The sequence below is a fragment of the Lutra lutra genome, chromosome 2 (assembly GCF_902655055.1).
Source record: "Lutra lutra chromosome 2, mLutLut1.2, whole genome shotgun sequence".
In the NCBI taxonomy this organism is placed as follows: domain Eukaryota; kingdom Metazoa; phylum Chordata; class Mammalia; order Carnivora; family Mustelidae; genus Lutra; species Lutra lutra.
In genome coordinates, this window is record NC_062279.1 from 167,775,432 (window position 1) to 167,793,889 (window position 18,458).

At 34.3% G+C, this 18,458-nt stretch overlaps 1 long non-coding RNA gene across 1 annotated transcript in view; it reads left to right on the plus strand.

Moving 5' to 3' along the window:
- LOC125093620 (uncharacterized) overlaps positions 1-18,458 on the plus strand; it is a 426,585-nt gene that overhangs the window by 233,910 nt on the left and 174,217 nt on the right. The gene's annotated exons all lie outside the window — the stretch shown is intronic.

Here is an 18,458-nt window from a genome sequence, read left to right on the forward strand (position 1 = left end):
GTTAAGATCCCAGTTCTCTGTGTCTCTCATCTAAAGAGAAATCTTTAAAATGTTCTAAGCACTCTTTGTGAAACCTCTTTCAATAGGTTTGAGCTCAGGCTGTAGCACATTCCTCCCTCTTTCCCAAAAAGTAGATGAAGCTTCAGAGCACAACACTTGCTCTCTCTCTTCTTTTCTCTCTGACCCCATTCTATATTTTCTATTTGAGTTGTCAACACATTGTGAAAGAAATTCTTTAAATTATTGTTTCAGATTCTTACAAAGGAGAGGTTTTATCCCACAATAATTTGGGATCTTATAAGAGGTTGACTCTTCAGTTGATGGAGGCCAGGTGAATCCCATTCCAACAGTGTCCATTTGGTTCCAAGTTTTTAAATTTTTAAAGTACTGGATGAGGCAATTATCCCAGCAAAAAATGTTATAACTATGATCTTGCAGTTGGGATATTAAAATTATATATGGGGAATAATTTCTGATCTAAATATTGATGAAGGAATAAAAATAGGCATATATATATATATATATATATATATATATATATGCAAAGAGGAATGTTCTAGATGAAGAGTACAGAATAGAGTTGTAGAAGGAGATTGTGAGAGGAAGAGTTTTATGTCTGTATCAGTGAGAACTCAGTGTAGGAAATAAAGGCACCCTCAGTACCTTAAACAAGAATTTTAATACAGGAATTTATCTGAGATAATAGAATGGGCCAAATAACAAGTTCTAGATTGATATCTTAGAATTATTTTGAGAACGTTATCAAATTAGTATATTATGAGTGCTCTTCCATTTGAAGCTAATTCTAGAGTTAGATTAGAAAGAAGAAGTCATTGTTACTACAAGTGTCAGAAGATTGGAGTATGAATGTTTAGGCTCTTAACACCTAGGATATATTGAGTAAATATTAAAAGAATAAACACCCCAAGAAGACCCACTGTATATATGAACTTTCTTACAAGAAGAGAATAACCAAGGCCTGCAAGAAGAGGGCCATCAGGACATTCAACCTTCAAGATTTCACATGACAACATCTAATTGGTAGCAAGTATCTAATATCTGGTAACCTAGATGCAAACAGTTCTGGGAAGCATAGTTTTCTAAATAAGATTAAAGAAACAGCATAATAATTTTAGGGATTCATTTGAGGAACAAACATGTTTTCTTTAGTCTTGTTTTGTTTTGTTATGGGCTGAGTTGTGTCCCCCTAAAATTAATATGTTGAAGTCCAAACCCCAAGATGGTTTTTAAAGCTGTAGTGAAATTAAATGAGGTCTTTAGGGTAAGACCCTAATCCCATATAACTGATGTCCTTATAAGAATAGACACAGGGATGCACCTATGAAGAGGCAGAAAGAAGGAAGCCATTGGCGAGGCAAAGAGAACTCAGAGGAAACCAAACCTTCTGATATCTTGAAATGTCACCTTTCAGAACTGTGAAAAAACAAATGTGTGTAGTTTAAGCCACAAAGCCTATTGTATTTTGTTACCACACCCCTAACAAATAATACAGTATGTTTATTTGTTTTGGTTGGGTGTTCCACTGTATAAGACATTCATCAATGTTTTAAATATACATGAAATGAGCAGACTTAGTATTTGAAGTAAATGCTTTATCAGACAGGAAATTATATTATTCCTGGGTAGCAACAATAAATATGCCTCTTCCCAAATATGTGTCTCTGAATCTTAGGTGGAGGCAAATGTATCCAAAAATTAGCCATACTTGACAATTCCTTGCACCAATGATACTCCATGGCTTTGTCCAACATATATTCTGCAGTGAGTTTAGATTCTAAAACTGCTTCAATTTTAGTGATTTGATTGTAATGCAAGGTTTCACATTCATTTTTGAGTTTTCTGAAATAGGCAAATATGAAAAGTAAAGATATTAATATATGTAATACATACTAGAGGAACTTGCAATATATTTAGGGTATTTGTGCACCTAGACTTGACTTTCAGTCTTATTCTGCATAGATCTATATTGAAAAATAGTAACCTCAACCAGTAGTTATTGCTATATGGGGCAGAATCAGTTAAAATAATGGAATATTCCTTATAAGTAACTTCCTTATCTGATTGTCATTTGCTTGGATGTGCTGAATTTCACTTTCTTTTATCGGAGTCATAGTCAGAGTGGTTAATTATTTATAATTTTCCCCTGAAAAATTTTGATTAAGTCATTTTATCTAACTCCATTCCTAAAGAGGCCAATATACAATTAATTGTGTTCAGTGATGGATAAATCCATTTTGTTTTCCTCTGAGCCCTATCAACACGGTCGCTGAAATTAAAAAGAACCAGAACAGCACTTAGAGAATGTGAAATATAGATTTAAATATTCCCTTCATATGAAAATGAGAGTCCAAAGATGATTATTAAGGTATAAATCAAATAATATGTTTTATAATCATAAGACTTGATTGTGGGTGGTTTGCAAGGATTTCCCCCAACTCAAAAGGATTATTGAGTTCCCTAAGAAACAAGCCCTGGGAAACTTGTTCTAATATGAGAAATAGGTTTAAGCCTCAGAGCAGGTTGAAAATGGAATGTCAGTTTATTTATTTTTTTTTTAAAGATTTTATTTATTTGACAGAGAGAGATCACAAGTAGACGGAGAGGCAGGCAGAGAGAGAGAGGGAAGCAGGCTTCTTGCCGAGCAGAGAGCCCGATGTGGGACTTGATCCCAGGACCCTGAGATCATGACCTGAGCCGAAGGCAGCGGCTTAACCCACTGAGCCACCCAGGCGCCCGGAATGTCAGTTTAGATAGGAGAAACATGCCACTATAGTCAGAACATGGTAGGCATTCACCACATAAAAATGAGTACATAATTAGCCAAAGGGCCTAAGCCAAGTATAAGATGAATTTCATGCAAGAAGACAGAGAATAACCAATTTCTGGAAGAACTATTATTAGTATTCAACTTTCACAGCAGGGCTTTATTCATAGGACACTCAGACTCTCAGATAAGTTATTAATGCAACAAAGATCAGTTATGCAATAAAAACCCAATACTTTGAAATTGTGCTATAAGACAGACATATAGAAATTGAGGTACTAGGATATCAAAATCAGAAGAGTATGAGGGCATTATCTAACCTTTAAGACTGACTAAATAAGTACATCAAAGTGTCCTTGTCTAGATGGAAAATTGGTTTCAAAATTTAAAGCTATAAATAAGCACACATTTAATGGAGTAGAAATGTTTCCATTACTGGTGGATTTGTTCTAGAGATAGAATGATGGATTTACTTGATGTAGGTTATTTTAATTAACTCCAAATAAGATTTATGATGAAAAAAAGAGTTCATAGAATTTTTTTTTTTCCTCTTATAAGATGGACACACTATACCTCCACTCTCTGGATAACTCATTTGATTCAAGAAAATACTCAATAGGCTTCCATCTGGATTTTGGTTCTATCATTTACTCAAGGTAGAAGAAAACTGTTTCTTCAGAACACATAATATGTGGCCTCTTTTTTTTTCTCACTTTCTTATACCATACTAGTCAAAATAAAAGCATTGAGGGGCGTCTGAATGGCTCAGTCATTAAGCGTCTGCCTTCAGCTCAGGTCATGATCCTAGGTGCCTCAGATGGAGACCCACATTAGGCTCCCTGCTCAGCAGGAAGCCTGCTTCTCCCTCTCTCACTCCCCCAACCTTGTTCCCTCTATTCCTGAGTCTCTCAAATAAATAAATAAATAAAATATTTAAAATAAATAAATAAATAATACTGTTGGTATATGATGAATGCTGGTATTAGGTTTTGCAGATTATTTCATATGATCATCAAAAAGACTACAATATACATATTATTATTATTAATTTTAATGATGAGAATATAAAGGTTTAAACATTTTGAACAACTTATTCAAATATGAGACTCTGTGGAAAAGAATGTAACAACTGTGGGAAGTCAATTGTGGACCTGAAATTCCTAGCCACTATGCCTCTTCTCTTTGATGGCAGATAATAAATATAAGTCAAATTTTCAATAAATTTTTTATAAATATTAACAGAATGAAAAGCTTTTCTAACCACTCAAGTAGCCGCTCAGCAACTCTTACTGCTTTCTAATATTTCCTTATCTGTTTACTTTTAACTTATTTCTTTTATTACTGGTTATTTCTGATTCCCTTCACTAGAATGAAATCTCCATAATATTAAAGGCCATTTCTATTGTCTAGCTCAATAATTAAAATGGTGCCTATCACACTGTAGATATTTAATAAGTATTTATAAAGGAAATAAATAGGAAGTTTCCTTAATTATATGTTGCTGAAGTGAGATGAAATGGAGAGCCAGGTGTTATTAGTATTAGTATTATTGACATTCATTAATTTATGATAAAACATATTTATTATACAATTATATTAACATTTAAGATATTAATAACATTAACAATCATTTATTTGCATGCCAATTTTATATAAGCTTTAATGTAGATCTGGTTAAAGATGGATATTATTTCTGTAACTATACAATACTTTTGTAAACCTTATTTTCCACATTTTAGAAATAAAGAAACCAAATTTTCAAAAAAATGTAATTGACTAGCACAGGAGCACAGAACCAATAAGGAGGATATTCATGATTTATACACTATCCACCTTGCTTCCTTGCTACAATATTTTCACTTACCAAACAAATCTATGTCAAATCTTTCTTTTCTTTATTATATGTTAGGTTTACTTAAGTCTTAATCAGTTTCTTGGCCATGCATTTTATTGCCTAACCCCATTGCTTAACTCTATTCTGGATAAAGTTTTATTTTTGAGTATAGAGAATGGCTTTATATGTTCATTTGAGTAAAATGTAAAATCCATAGATAGAAACTAATGTAGGGGTTTATAATATTTTTTTGTTGTTATATAAGTAGTATATTTTTCCAACAGGTCACCTAGTCATTGGTAGGATTCCCTTTAATGAGTATCTGTATACAATTTATTGATATCATGAATAAAGTCATCTTTAGTCATAAAGGGATTAGAAGGCCAGATGGAAGTACAATTTGAAAAGCAACTATGTGGTGCTGGATCAGACTGCCTATATACTTAGGGACAAAACTGGCTTGAAATTCTGCATTTGAATTAGATGTATAGGAACTATTCACAGGTTGAATTCACACTGTGAGTGTTACAGAGATTTGAGAACACAAACCACTCAAGAGCTCACAAAAATTATTTCTATATGTATATGTAACAATTTTGGACATGATAATCAAAAGTCCTTTATATTTTTCAAGGATGAGAAGTTTTTGTTGCTATTCATTGATAATCTTGTCTCCAAATGGAAATCATTTCAGCCTACCATAATTAGACTTATCTTCTCCATGTATTCGGAAGGACTGTGCTAACTACTGAGTGGTTATTACCTAATGTATATAATTGTTGAATCACTATGTAGTACCCCTGAAACTAATATAATATTGTATGTCAATGATACTTCAATAAAAAAAAAAGTTACCTTCCCCCAAGAAACAACAGTATTAAGATATGGCAATTTAATCCTTACTCTTTTCAATAAAAATCAAACTAGTCTTTCAAAATTTAAGTAATACAGGTTCATAATAAAAGTTCAAACAGTATAGAAACATAAAACAGTAAAGGCTTTTCTCTCCTCTCCCACAAAAAACATTTTTATAAACTATTAATGCACACAAGTTTGTCTTCTATGGAACATGAACATTTTAATGTGCTGGAATTAGAATATAGTCTTCCTATCTTTGCTGGAAACTAACAAATGATACTGACCAGCACTTAAAGATCATATAAAACTATACCTCTCCCAGGATTTCATGAACATATTCACATTAGAAAGCTAAGACCAGTTGTTATATGACTCAATTAATTTTAAAAAGGTAAATAGGACATTTAATTTTTTATACTACTATGATATTTTGCATTGAATTTTTATTTAATTAGACATTGCACAGGAAAATTAGTTACTAAATAACTCAACATATTGTTTTTAATGGCTCTAAGGGAAAGTATAATATGGTCAGTAGACTTTTAAATGGAAGCATTGCCTTTCTTCATTATTTCTTCCCCAGGTAAACACATATATTTTCTTGGTTTGAATCTCTACTGGAAGATTGTATGTATTGATCATGGTCATCTTGAGTTCAATTTGTTATCTAAATCACATCAAAAAGGTGTGTACTCGGGACGCCTGGGTGGCTCAGTGGGTTAAAGCCTCTGCTTTCCGCTCATGTCATGATACCAGGATCCTGGGATCCAGCCCCGCATGGGGCTCTCTGCTCAAGAGGGAGCCTGCCTCCCTTCTTCTCTTTCTGTCTGCCTCTCTGCCTACTTGTGATCTCTGTCAAATAAATGAAATCTTAAAAAAAAAAAAAAAAGTTTGAACTTGTTTAATCTTCTTGCCAGAGTTACAAACAAGTTTGTGTAGCTCAACTGCAAGTTTGCTAACATGTTTGAGGAAGAATTTGAGACTTGAACTATGTCTTTCTAAACTGTGTAAGTAAGCATGCTCCAAGTGGAATAGAAAAAAAATGATATAGGAAACCAAAAAGTAGGGAAGGGAAGAATACTACGGAACTTCTTTGGCAGTTTGTTGTGTAGTAACTCAATGGTAACATATAAAAGAAAATAGATGTATATCTCATACTTCCAAGTGTGACCACATAGACATTGGAACCTTATGGAAATTTAATATGTTGTTTCCTCCTATTGGGTCTCTAGACAATTAACATATGTAGAATTTTTTAAAAAAATTTTGTTTATTTATTTTGTGTGAGAAAGAGAACAAGCAAACATAGGGGTAGGGGCAGAGGAAGAGAGAGTTTTAAACATCTTGCTGAGTGCAGAGCCTGAGGTGGGGACTTGATCTCAGGACACTGAAATCATGACCTGAGCTAAAACCAAGAGTCCAATACTTAACCAAATGTTTCACCCAGGCACCCCAATTAACAAATGTAGAAATTTATAATCTCTCTGTGCCTTAGTGATCTTAAGGGTAAAATGGAAATAATAATAATATTACTCATAAAATTGCTATGAAGATGAAATGAGTTAATGTGGTTAAACTCTTAGAAAAGTGCTTGGTATCTTGTAAGTACTACACAAATTTTAGTAATTATTAACCACATTCTGCCAAACTAGGCGTTTATTCATCATTTTAAAGGTGCTGTTGTATTAAGGATCAAAATAACAACTAAGATAACTGTATTTTTATCAAAATATGATGTGTGGTATTGATGGCCAATAGGATAGTGATATACATAAATGAGGCATATTATTCTTTGGGAAAGTACCTTGCAATGATTAAAGAGTAAAAAGATTAAAGCACATGTTTTTCATGAATATAGTAGTTACCCTCTATTTATCAATAATCATTGAGTGCATAAATGTGCTTTGTTTAATTACTACTCTATTAATAGAATTTAAAGTCATGTTTAACTTATTTTGGCTACTCTTTGATGAACATCCCTGTGTAAGGTCTTCTCTATCTTGATGCCTACTATATTTCAGGGAGACATTTTCCACAGTGTGTACAATTTCAAAAAGTAGTCTCCTGCACCAGAAACTGACAATACAATTGGGGAGAGAAGACTGATTAAAAGAGTTACAGTGTAAGCTATTGGATATAAAGGATAAAGGGAATGTCACAAAAAGTGATTTAGAGGTTTAGAAGCTTCGTAGATTACTTCTGAATGGGAGTTCAAAGAGAAGCTAAATATGGGCTTAGCTGAGAAGGGCATACACAATGCATGTCCTTCAGATCTGAGGGCTGTATGGTACCCTACTCTTGACAGCTGTGCAGTTATTTATTTGTGTGTAACAAACAAACCTAAAACTTTGTAACTTAACACAACAAAAACCATTTATTGTGTCATGATCCTTTAGCCATGTCAGGGATTTGGGGACAAATCTTGTTAATTCCGTGTGGTGTTGGTTGGAGTAGCATGTGCAGCCAAATTCAGCTGGATTTTTAGTTAGGGTGTTAGGAAAGGCCAAGACCTAAATGGGTCTCTCTGTCCAGGAGGGTAGCCAGGTTTCTTACATGGTGGCTTAGTGCTCCAAAAGAGCAAAAGTAAACCTGCCAGACCTCCTCAGAACTAGCTGTAAATATGACACAGCATCACTTTGACAACATTCTCTTGGTTAAAGCAAGTTATAAGCCAGTCCAAAATCAAGAGGAGAAAAAATATATTCTGTTCTCAGTGGGAGGTGTAGTAGGTATACAAAGGACTTTGGGGATTGAAGATACTCATCTTTTCAATCTGAAAGCTACCAAATTAGTCCAAGGGTACTGATTTTTTTTTTTTTTAACTTTCATAGACTCTAACCAACACTTCATTGTAGTTTCTTCATTGCACTCATCTAGAACTATCCAGGCTAAGTGGTTCTACACTCCGTACCTAGAAATACCTCAGGAAATAAACCTTCACAATGGGATTCTGGGATTGGGTTGCTCATATATTTGAGGGATGCACTATAGCTTCCTTGTCTGGGAATACAGATACCTCTAGCATGCAATTGGAATTGCAAGGTTTGTATTTGGAGGCCACGGACAAGCACATTTTAAATGCTTAACAACTTCTATCAGTTAGGCTTGGAGGAGTGTGCATAGAATGGATTCTAGGATACTAAGTCAAGAAGGATAAAACATAATGCTGTACTGGGTTGAATTTACTGATATTGTTTTACAAAACTAAAATTCAATATTTAATATACCAGCTTTGGTGTGGCATATGTACTAAATGAAGTCTAGATTCTTTAATGGCTTAGAGTCAATGAGGTGGAAATCCCAGAACTTCCTGGCATGCTCTGAGAAAAGAATTCAAAGCATGGAAGAAGAAAATGTTATATGCAATCTGTTAAGGAACTCCTTTTCCATATAACGAAAGGAATCAAAGGCTACTACCCAAAAGATATTAAGAAATGCTTTGGTGAGAGAGGTATAAATATCGCTGAAATGTTCAGTGGCGGCTATCTTCTGTGGGTCAGGAATCACTGTGGGTGCTTTATTAAAACTGATCTCACTAGGAGTAAGGAGATAATAAAGCAATAAAAGCAGGTGATATCTATTAACCATCAGAAATGAGGTGGAAGGAACTATCACAATAAGTCATAAACACGAAATGATGGTCAGTGTTTGTGCCTAAAAGTATATATGATGTTGGCTAATTCATCATAGTACTGCTAGAAATAAAACAGACCATCAGCTACTAATATGCTGCTTGACATATAACAGCAAAGATATATTAACATCAACCGGTGGAAACTTAACTCACTGTAGTCTCGTACTCAGTTCCTAGCTATAAAACAATTCACAGAATTGGAGTGCCTTGACCTAGGAGAAGCTGGGTTGTTTTGAGAAGAAACATTGCAACATGGCCTCAAATATACATTGTGAATTGCCTCCAAGTTTTCCCAGGAGTAATACTGGTGTTACTAATATTATTAATACTGATACCTGCAAGGACAATCATGTCATGGAAAAAGCAATAGACATTCCTCCTGTGGTTCACATGATTTTGGTTCTTTACCCAAAGTAACTTCTAGATATTCAACTTTCTATCCTTTGTAGGTTGCTGTGACTACACATGTCCCTCTCCAAAAATTATTTTTTATTTTTTTTTCCTCTTTTCCCACCTAGATTGGGTAATATCTCTCCTGTTCTAGTGTACTAAACTATCACCTATTGGTTTTCGTAAATCCTGCCCACATTAAAAAATATTCCCTTTACTGAAGTTTCTTCAAATTACTCACTCCAAGTTTCACAGTTAGTTCTGTAAGGAACCCTGACTAAATCAATTTATTATCATAATAAGCCTTATTGTCATCAGCAAGCATTAAGCAAACAAATAAGTGAGAAGGCTCTCTGACTGAACATGAATGTGACAGTAAGTTGAGTTAATTCTTTTTTTTTTTTTAAGATTTTATTTATTTATCTGACAGAGAGAAATCACAAGTAGGCAGAGAGGCAGGCAGAGAGAGAGGAGGAAGCAGGCTCCCTGCTGAGCAGAGAGCCCGACGCGGGGCTCGATCCCAGGACCCTGAGATCATTACCTGAGCCGAAGGCAGCGGCTTAACCCACTGAGCCACCCAGGCGCCCCAAGTTGAGTTAATTCTTATAGTTGTTATAATTATTATTCCGTATAAACATCTTTGGTGTCTGACACTTGAGTATATCCTTTGACCTAAGTATTGCTCCAAAGAGTTGCCATTTAGCCAGTATTTCTTTGAATAGCTAATATTTTCTCTCCTTTAAAATTGTCTTTCACATTTTGGAACATGTAGCACAGAAATTTATTTATTTTTTCAATGTGCAAAATTGGCTTCTTGCATGAAGACTGTTTACTTATAAGCTTTCTGGGCATTTTGCTGATTTGATTTCTAACAGAATAAAACAGAAGAGTGTTCCTTACTACTGCTCTGCTTTTTCTACAGCACTTTTCCCCCAAGGCCAAGATGGCGGCTTGATTGAAAGAACAATCTGTGTTTTCATTTTGCATGAGGGCTGCCCCTAGATCCTTAATTTGTTCTGACTCATAACTGTTTGGGGTAAAAATAGCAACATGTCAAAATATATTGAAAGCAATCTCACATTGACAATGATAGAGTTGTCATATATTTTCATAACTACTAGCTTGTAGAGCTTGTAGAGCTATATTCCAGTTTCTCTGTATGTGTTCTATAAGCCAAACATTTTAGCAGGTTAAAATGACTCCTGATTAACCAGGTATATATTTCCAAAATTCCAAATGTGTTCTCAAAAATATTACAGATTTTAGGGACACCTGGGTGGCTCACTGGGTTAAGCCTCTGCCTTCAGCATAGGTCATGATCTCAGTGTCCTGGGATTGAGCCCCACATCAGGCTCTCTGCTTGGCAGGGAGCCTGCTTCCCCCCTCTCTCTGCCTGCCTCTCTGCCTACCTGTGATCTCTCTGTGTGTGTCAAATAAATAAAATCTTTAAAAAAAGATTACAAATTTTAAATATAAAAATATGACGTCTTTCAAAGTTCAGTTATTACATTTTTAACAAGCTCCTGTTGCTAGTAGTTATAAGGGTATAAAAATGATTAGATTAGAGCATATTATCTATCCTTGTAAATTAACAAGATATGGGCTCAAGGTTTTGTCTTTACCAAACTGTAACTTTCCATTCAGCCAACACACACACATACATATGTCCTAACAGAAAAATGATAGAAGTTAAACTTGAGTGTAATTTTTGAATCCTGGTCAAAAATTTTACCTGTGTTTTTGTTTTTTTTTTTTCCTGGGGTAGGGGGCATGTTTCATAATTGTTCTGATTTTCAAATTGCTCATCTGTATGATGAAGATAATAAAATTCATTCATTAGTTTGCTCTAAGACTTCACGAAGAGAAGCAATGAGAATAAATCATCTAGAACCATGCCAGACATAATAGGAGCAAAAATTAAATGTTTCCTTCTCAAAGTCAACTGCATTCAATTTAAATATAATATAGGCTTACCTAATAGTATCTCTTAATTGTTTTAAGTTTTTTTTTTTTTTCCCGATTGTTGAGAGATCAAATATTTTACTTTTTAATTGATTTGTAGGGATTCCTTATAAGTCTTGGACACCTGATTTCTTTTCTTTTCTTTTTTTTTTTTTTTTTAAGATTTTTAAAGAGGAGTTAGGTTCACAGCAAAATTAAGAGGGAAGGTTAAATATTTCCTGTAAATTTCCCCTCCCCACACATGCATAGCCTCCTGCATTACTTAATACATTCCCACCAGAATAGTATATTTATTACAATTGATGAGCCTACATCAATACATCATAATCACCCCAAATCCACATTCTACTTTATGGTTCACTCTTGGTCTTGTACATACCATAAATCTGGGCAAATGTATAAAGACACAATTCATCATTATGTATTATACTAAGTATTTTTGATGCCCTAAAAACCTACCTATTGTGCTGCACCTATTTATCCCCAGCAGCAATGAATGAATTCCTGTTGTTTCACATCTTCACCTGCATTTAGTATTGTCAGTGTTCTGGATTTTGGCCATATAGGTGTATAGTGGTATCTTTTTGTTTTGATCTGTTTTTTTTTTTTTTCCATTGCTTGAATTCTTAAATTTGTACCTACAGAGATGACAAACATACTCATAAAAGACTTGATTTTTCAGGAATTTATAATTTTTCTTTTACAAAGGTATTATTTGAACTGGGCTTTATTTTTTTCATATATAAAATGCAGAGTTGGGGCCAGATGATTTCCAGAATTTCAAATCATGCAAAGAGAAGACCCTATTTTCTGAAATATTAGAGAAATTCTCATTTTTATATAGTATTTTTAATTTCAATAGAAACTGCCACTTCCTTTACCAGAGTTATACTTAAGTACATTTGTTTTTACACAGTATATTGTAACTGTCCCTTTTTCACAAGTGTAGAATTGTCACAGAGATAAAGAAATTAGTATGAGACATACTTATGTGGTTTTCATTTTTCCAAATCTATGCCTAAGTATAACATAGCTTGTTATATAGAAAAAAAAAAAAAAAAACCTTTTTAAACTGTCATGTATTGATGGATGACTACTGAAATTAAAATTACTAAAACATAGTTGCAATAGAAACCTTTAAAAGTAATGACGTTATTACTGATATTTTTTGAAGCAAGTTTTTCAGAGAAAATTTCAAAATAAATCAGATTTTAATTCTAGTACAAAGATTAGTTGGATGGACATTTCTACAAGATGCACTGTAGTCTTCTTTTGTGTGGGGATTTAATTCATAATTCCAAAAATAGCAGGGAGTGTTTCAGAGCTTGGGCTCTTTGGAAAACATATCTGGAGACAAAGATTTGAATGAGGGTGGTTTATGGGGGAAAGCTGGAGGGATCATAATTGTAAAATTGGAGGGAAGCAGAGTTGGGCAGAACAAGCAGTTGAACTGCAATATGGTTCCATCAGAGGCTCCAACAGATCACATCAGAATTCAAAAAGGCCTGGGATGGCCTTTTTGAGATGTCCTGAAGTAGAACAAGAGGAGTCAGACTCCTGCATCACTGTGTTGACCAAGTAGTCAATGAGTGCTGCCCCCTGGGAAGTTCTCAACCTTTAGAAAAGCTCCTCTCTGCTGAGGGAAATCCCTGGAGGGGGACTCAGCTGTGAGCCCTCTGTAGTGACATTTCACAGTCACTGGAAAAACGAGACCTTCAGTCCTGAAGGCAGTCTGGGCAGCATGTCTCTCATCCTATATAAATGCATTAGGTGAGTCTAAGCACAGACAGGCAGCTTTTTCTCGGTTTTGTTTACAGTATCAGTCTTCCATGCGGATCTGTGTATCAGTGGATGGACAAGTAGACAGAAATACCTGAATCTTAATCACAGTTTTAGTGGTATAAATGTAGCCAAATGGTTCGATTTTTCTAAGTCTCACTTGTAAAAATAAATTTTTATAACACCCACCTTACAATATTTTTCAGAAGTTGAATACGATGGTGCATGTAAAATTCAACCTGGTGGGTAGAAGTTAATGTGTACTCAAAAAATGGTCTTCATAATAGAATTTTCTTTTTCAGTTTTTTAGAATATTTAAGTTGAAGGAAATTCATTGCATATGATGAATATAACACATGGTTAATGTATATAAATTATATAACTTATAGTAAAATGATAGTAATAATTCTTAACTCTTTACTAAGTAGGTACTATATGCCTGACACTATTCTAATTGTTTTACATGATAATCGGTGTTTTCTTCACATCAACTCTAAAATGAATATACTTTTCTTTATTCCATTACTCTAGTGAGTAAACCTAGCCCAGAGAAGTGACAGGATCTCACAGCTAGCAGGTGGTAAAGACAGTAAAAACAAAGGCTGCCTAGCTCTAAGCCAGTGTAAGAGTAAGCACATCCTTATAGTGTATATTCAATTTGGTAGAGAAACTTTAAAATGGGAGGAGGTGGGGCGCCTGGGTGGTTCAGTTGGTTAAGCATCCAACTGTTGGTTTCAGATCAGGTAACTGTCTCAGAGTCCTGGGATGGAGCCCCAAGTCAGGTTCCCCTCGGAGAGTGGCATCTGCTAAATGATCCTGTCTCTGCCTCTAACCCCACTCGCATGCTTTCTCTCTCTCTCACACACATCTTTAAAAGATATATTAATTAATTAATTAAATATGTGAGTAGGTGATCTTGTGAACATAAACACCTGAGAAAATTTAAGTGCAATGATGACTTTGATCTGGTTAGCAAGAAGAGAAAAAATTAGTGTAGAATGTTTATATTACCACATAATATGTGCTATAAACCAAGGATACACATAGATGACACACAGTGGAAAAAATTACACCAAAAATTAATTTACACTTGGATCTCTTCTGGTTACCAGGATTACAGATTTCTCTTATGCATATTTAAAAATAAAACTTCTATTAAACAAGTTTCATATTGAACTGTTTGTATTTACCCCCACCTACCAGGGTTTAAGACTTTCCAAAGTGTAAACATAGCCACTGAAATAGCTTTAACAGAATAAATTTCCAGATTTTGACTTCCCCAAGTATTCTTTCTTAAATTTGATCTGCCCAAGTACACACACAACAGTGACTGCAGCTTTTCCCATTTCCTCTTCCCCAATTGCCCCATTCATAATCCATAGTTTTTAAGCAAAAAATGACCTGTGGTACCAAACCAACGGAGGGTTCTAAATGTTGGTATTGGTCTCATGAAGTGATTGAGATTAATGACTCGGTAGCAAATGATTTAGTAATTTAGAGGTTTGTGATTCTTTGTTTTTGCCAGAATTAAAGGAGAACCTAATCAACTTAACAGCTGACAGATCATAAAATAATTTCTAATGATAGATCACTATGTGATTTTTGTTTATAATTCAAAAGGAATTCAAAGTCTTTGACATTTAGTAAGATCCAAATTATTTTATTTTGTTTCATTTTATTTATTTATTTTTTTCCCCTAGGTATTTTTTTTCCTGACAAATTGTGATTGATTCAACATTTTAAATCCTAGGAGCCAGACTGCTTGTATTTTAATTCTAGCTTTACCAATTACTAGATGTGTGACCCTGTATAGGAAATTTCACCCCTCTGTGCCTTACTTTTCTCTTCTGTAAAATGGAGATAATAATAGTACCCTTCTAGGAGATTTGTTTTTTAAAATAAGTTTATATCTAAAACATGCAAATCACTCTTTAAGCCATGCTAAGAGCTACATAAGAGTAAGATACTCTTACTACCATTGTAATTATTACTATGATTATTTGTATGCCAGGCTCATAAAACTCTTTTCTTTGCAGAATTGTCAGAAAAAGTTTATGCTATTCTTTGTATTCACTTCATTACCTTGGGGAATGAGCACTTCTACATAACTTAAAGCACAATACTCTAAAAAATTAGAAGCATGGAAATTTTTAAGTATAAAAACAAAAATTATACACACTATTAAGCCAAGTATAAAAGCCAATGAATATTCAAATTCCTCCTAATACAATTTTCTTTACAACCCTATTCTTTATTTTCTTGAACCTTTCTCTAGGTGAAAAAAGAAGTTTTGTCAATTTCTTTTTTGGACTGAATTAAGCGATGCAAAGGATGAGTCTTTAGGAAAGAACTGTGTTTTAACAGTTTAACCAATTAATTACACATTGAAGGGTCTGGATGTATGCAGAGGCTTAGAGATGAAATAATAAGAGGAGCATAATTAAAGAAGAATTTGAAATAAACAATGAGCTATTCACCAAGTCAGCCACGGATGTGGGCAGTTAATGAGTTATAATATAGAACAAAACAAAGGCTATTTTTGTGTTAGTGTTTCACTCAGCAGTTACAATCCAAGGGTCCACATTTATGTGACCATGAGGTCTCTGAAGGCATGGGTGATTGATTATTAGGGGCATCCTGAGCTCTCTAAATGGTACTTAGAAGGCCCTTATGAGTTGATTCCCTCGTCTTGCCTTTCATGCTGTATGAATGAAGTCTCTAATAAATCACCTTTGAATAACTGTAATTAAATTACCCAACAGGTTTAAAATACATTTAATTTCCAACAGAAATAAATGTGTGGATTTCCATCTTTATCTTGAACTTCCTTCATGCAAAGAAATATGCCTCAAATGTCACACTTCTAATATCTTCTCTTGGTTCCTTTTTTTTTTTCTCCTTGGTTCTTAAGATCAAGTAAAATATGTTCCATTTGTTAAATTGTTTTCAGCGTTCAAGAAGCATATCACACACACACACACATACACACACACACACACACACTCATATGTACATGCCTTACTCCCTGGCTATACTTTTCTTATGAGCCACAATTTTAATTAAAAATGAAATGGTTCCCTTTAAGCTGGTCAATTGCTTAGAAAATGTTAATTGATGCATACTCACTGGGCACATTGTTAACTTTTCCTAACTATATGGCGATGATGTTTTATTAGAAACACTTGCATCCTATTCCTTTAAAATGTCATTTTATCTCACTGAGAAACATTAGAACTCATAAAACTTTCAGCTTCCTCTGGGACAATAAAAGAGTATCTTATATGGATTAATATCAATTTCATTGAAATATTTAGTAGGTGTTGATTGATGAGATTTTTTAATTGTTAAGAGTTATGAAAACAAAATCTGATGAAATATGTAACTATTACTCCACTTGACTATAAGGTTTTGTAATGAACTATAATTGATCAATCTAGGCCTGGTTATTAGCAGCAAAGTAATTCATCTGTAGCCTTCATAGCCATTAATAATTGCAGAAGAAACCTGAGTGAAACCCCTTTTACAAGAAATAGTACACAAGGAAGAAAATATGATCAAATGCTAGAGCTGGCATTTTGTTTGTGGAGACTGAGACAGAAATATTTAAAAAAACAAAAAAATCAACAACAACAAAAAACTTTAAACACAGCAAGGAGCTGGTTATTCATTCTGTTTCTTGTATTGATTGGCCCAGAGCCCACATTAATTTTTTTTTTAAGATTTTTATTATTTTATTTGACAGACAGAGATCACAAGTAGGCAGAGAGGCAGACAGATAGAGAGAGAGGGGGAAGCAGGCTCCCTGCAGAGCACAGAGCCCGATGTGGGGCTCAATCCCAGGACACTGGGACCATGACCTGAGCCGAAGGCAGAGGCTTTAACCCACTGAGCCACCCAGGTGCCCCCCACATTAATTTTAATATAGAATCTTGCCCTATGCTAATATGATCCTACATTTCAAAACCACATAAACTTAGATCCAAAGCAAAAAGATGTCTTTATGCCACGAAGCACCTGGAGACTTACTAAAATGCATATTCTTAGGAACCATGGGTAAAAAATATGATTCATTTTATCTCAGATGAGACCCAGGAATCATTGATTTTAAATTATCCCACAAGGAGATCCAAGATAACTGTTCCATGGATTATTTTTGATCAAATATTCCTCTAAACTAATTATGTGTTTAAAATACCTGTAATACTAAGGCTGTTTATCTTTAGCACTTAGAAAAGTACCTAGTATATAACAGTTTCTCAATAAATATTTATTGGATGAATGAATGCACTTCTAATTTTTTAAAATCCTATTTTTGTTCCTAAGTTAATTAGAAAATGTAAACCCCTTTTTTTAGAAAATGTAAACTCTAATAATTTGATAAAAACTTTTAAGTCAGTCTTGAAAATGTTATAAACAATTTATCCTCTTTAAAAACAAACATCAGGGCGCCTGGGTGGCTCAGTTGGTTAAACGACTGCCTTCAACTCAGGTCATGATCCTGGAGTCCTGAATCGAGTCCCGCATAGGGCTGCCAAACTCCACGGGGAGTCTGCTTCTCCCTCTGACTTTCTCCTCGCTCATGCTCTCTCTCACTGTCTCTCTCTCAAATAAATAAATAAAATATTTTAAAAAATAAAAATACAAACAAACATCATTTTGTGATTCTTAATGTAGCCTTAAGCTTGGTTGAGATTATAACTTAACAAAGCTTGACAATATGTACAGAGGCTTCAAATGATGATGGGAGAGTTCTTAAGTTTCCATAGTACAATCTCAAGAATAGAGGCAAGATCAATAAAATAAACCTTTGGAAAACTAGAAGGCTGATATTTATATAAACTGGGGACATTTATGTCAACATTTTTGCAGCCAGAAATTTTTAAATGTTAAATAGCTGTTCAAATACATGATGAGAGGAGCACTTGGGTGGCTCAGTGGGTTAAAGCCTCTGCCTTCGGCTCAGGTCATGATTCCAGGGTTCCAGGATCGAGCCCTACATCAGGCTCTATGTGCAGCAGGGAGCCTGCTTCCTCCTCTCTCTCTCTGCATGACTCTCTGCCTACTTGTGATCACTGTCAGTCAAATAAATAAATAAAATCTTAAAAAAATATATGGGATGAGACAATCTAGACCACAAATTTTTAATATTTGATATCTTCCATGTGTGCAATTTTCCAGCTTAATTATTTTTCTCCCACTGTTAGTCTGGAAGGTTT